The 2,797-nt window shown below is 38.4% G+C and overlaps 1 long non-coding RNA gene across 3 annotated transcripts in view; it reads left to right on the forward strand.

The window, feature by feature from the left end:
* Window positions 1-2,480, forward strand: part of LOC106951022 (uncharacterized) — a 28,806-nt gene extending 26,326 nt beyond the window's left edge. For all 3 annotated transcript variants that reach the window (XR_001425732.1, XR_001425733.1, XR_001425734.1), the window contains exon 4: window positions 1,708-2,480. This is a non-coding gene — a long non-coding RNA (uncharacterized LOC106951022). The remainder of the gene's footprint in view (window positions 1-1,707) is intronic.
* The last annotated feature ends 317 nt before the right edge of the window (window positions 2,481-2,797 follow it).

Raw genomic sequence — 2,797 nt, forward strand, 5'->3', positions numbered from 1 at the left:
ACTGTACTTAAGTACAGTAACGAAGTACTTGTACTTCGTTACTTCCCACCACTGCCCAAAAGTCAATTAATCGTTTTCCAAACTGAAACTTTAACTCAGTTAGTAGTTATTTCAAAATAATTTGTAATTCATAATGAACATCATGCAACTATTTACTGAAACCTCTTAGAATTGGTTCATTTTTTATTAAGTTGACCAAGGTATGCATACATGAATTGGATAGATTAGATTTATCTGGTTGACATGACGGTTGTAATCAATGTGTGACAATAAGCTGAACTGAATGACAGGAAAAGGGAATATCTCACCTGCTGCCTCGAGGTGTAGGCCATGAGATTCTCACACGAAGACCATCTTGACAAAAAAAAAAAAACACCACAATTTCACTGCATCACGGGTTTGGTTCACCTTTTCTGATTTACCTTTTTGAGAGTGATGCATTTTATCGAGCAGGATGCGTCCAACAAGACTATCTTTACTGGTTAATTACACTGACTTCCTGTTCTGCTGTTGGCTGCCTTACAAACGTGCTGCTGGCAGCTTTGCAACTCTCGTTTGTTGTAGTCACCTTCATAAGATTGTTGAGTGTGCTCTTTTACTTTCCACCACACGACTGTCTGTGTGCTTTACTTCTTCTGAAACTAATAACCGGTTCTTCCACCGATGGCAGCAAAAGTTTAAATCAACCATTTGGAAAAGCTGGCAATGAATAAATAACATGGCTGTAGAGGAAATCCGGCCACTCTTCTTTGCAGAATTGAATGACCTGTTTAAAGTCACATGCAGCGTCTCAATCTTAAAACCTTTGATTAGGCCACTTTTAATGAAATGTGTACCCAAACCCCAAACTAGTAAGATTTTTTGGGTGATTTGCACATGAGCCCACAAGTTTGCAACACTTCTAGGCAAGATTTCATCCACATGTAAGTTTTTCTTGACAAGGCAGCGATTATAGTGCTCAATAACTTGGATATCAAGAAAAAATATCTTATTGTGCTTTTTTTGCCAGACTGTGCAGTTACAAATCCCAGTTCCTTTTGATTTTTAGATCAGATCAAGGCAAACCACAAAACGAGAGTAAAAACTGGACAAATATGGGTCAATAAATGTCAGCAATTTTATAATACCAAAATGATTGTTTGCCTTTTAGTTAATTAAAGGACTGTGAAGCACAGAAACACTAGCAAAGACAGAGTTTAAAAAAAAAAACTTTAAAAGTCGCTGATATAAAATATGCTCAATCCAAGTTAAATGAGATTTTTGTGTAATGTGTGTTTCTGTATGCGTTGCATTAAGCTCCATTTATAAGATTTTTAATGAATGTATTAATGCCTACAGAATAGGGAAATACAGCTTGAAAAGAATAGCAGGAGACAGATGAATTGTTGAGTCAATAGCCTGTGGACTGAGGAGTCACAGTTTTGAATAATTTAAGGGAAATAAAGAACATTTTGAAGTAAAAATGTTCCAAAATTAGTTGATGAGTACTTTTTATATATTTAAAGCTAAAAATAAGATTAAAGAAGATGGCAGAGGGATGAGAACCATCCAGCAGAGGGAAAGATGGCGTCTGGCGGAGAGAGACAGACAAAGCCTGTTTGCTCAGGCATTGATTCGGGGGGCCCCTGAGGCTGCGTCTTCCATTTACCAATTTGTGTCTTTCCTACACTCATCCTCACCTCTGCCCGTCTTCCCTCTCTCCGGCAGATCATTCGCAGGGAACAAACAACGCCGCTCGGGAACGCCGGACCCTCGGTTGCCAGGCAACCACACACTGACTTGATGGAGTGGAAGCAACTTCAGAGGCCTCTGTGAGCACAGCATCAAGGTTGCTATTAAACTCAAGTCTCAACCCTTCACACGGACACATACACATGCAAATAAGGCGAACGAATCTGAGCGCATGTGCTAAAAATCAAATGACATTCAGAAGCTTCTTTTAGTGAAACGACCACAAACTCAGGGCTGTGACTTTACCGCAGCTTTGTGTCCAGGTCAGATGTGTGCTTTCTCCACCTATGCTCGTGTTTTTTTTTTTTAAGTTGTAAAGGAAATGCTGTTTCCTTCCTGTAAGCAGTGGGTGCGACTATGATAATAACAGGGGCACTTATTAATTAAAGGGAGAAGAAACACTCAAATTGTCCACTTACACGAGAAGCTGACGAGTAAAAGACAACTGTGGGTGGCTTTAAGTCTTAGGTTGAGTGAGTGTTTTCTGACCAGATGTGCGCGTGTGCATACTTACATTTTAGTGCAACCACCTTTATATTACGTTAAGTCTATTGCTGAACTTGTTCTTAAAGCCATATGAAAGCGTCAGTGTGGGCCTGAGCAGCCTCAAATGTTCTGGCTGAGAAACACTTTGGGCTACATTAACTCGATAACAGCAGCAACTGAAAGCATTGTATGTTTGATGAAAGATGAAAGTCTTGCAACATGTTATGATGTTGCCAAATAGAGTAAATGATGGACTCCTGTATTTCTGGAAATTGCTTTTCTGTAAACAGCACTGTTCCAAATATCCTAAATGTAAAAAAAACAACAAAAAAAAAACGTGAGAGCCACTAATTGTATCAAAATGTTGCAGCATTTTAAAAGTGGCCAGCTGGTCAATTTATAGGAGTTAAGTGGAAATGGACAAACCAGTAAAAACCATAATTTAATGTCGACAAGAGGGAGAAAAGATGGTGTAAAATGTAAAAGTTCAAAAACCTTATTTTGCTGTTGCTGGCAAAGACTCTACAAAGCTTCACAAGACTTCTATTTATATTTAAATAAATATATATATATATATATA

The sequence above is a fragment of the Poecilia latipinna genome, unplaced genomic scaffold (assembly GCF_001443285.1).
Source record: "Poecilia latipinna isolate Pla-1442-1.1 unplaced genomic scaffold, P_latipinna-1.0 Scaffold435, whole genome shotgun sequence".
Taxonomy (NCBI): domain Eukaryota; kingdom Metazoa; phylum Chordata; class Actinopteri; order Cyprinodontiformes; family Poeciliidae; genus Poecilia; species Poecilia latipinna.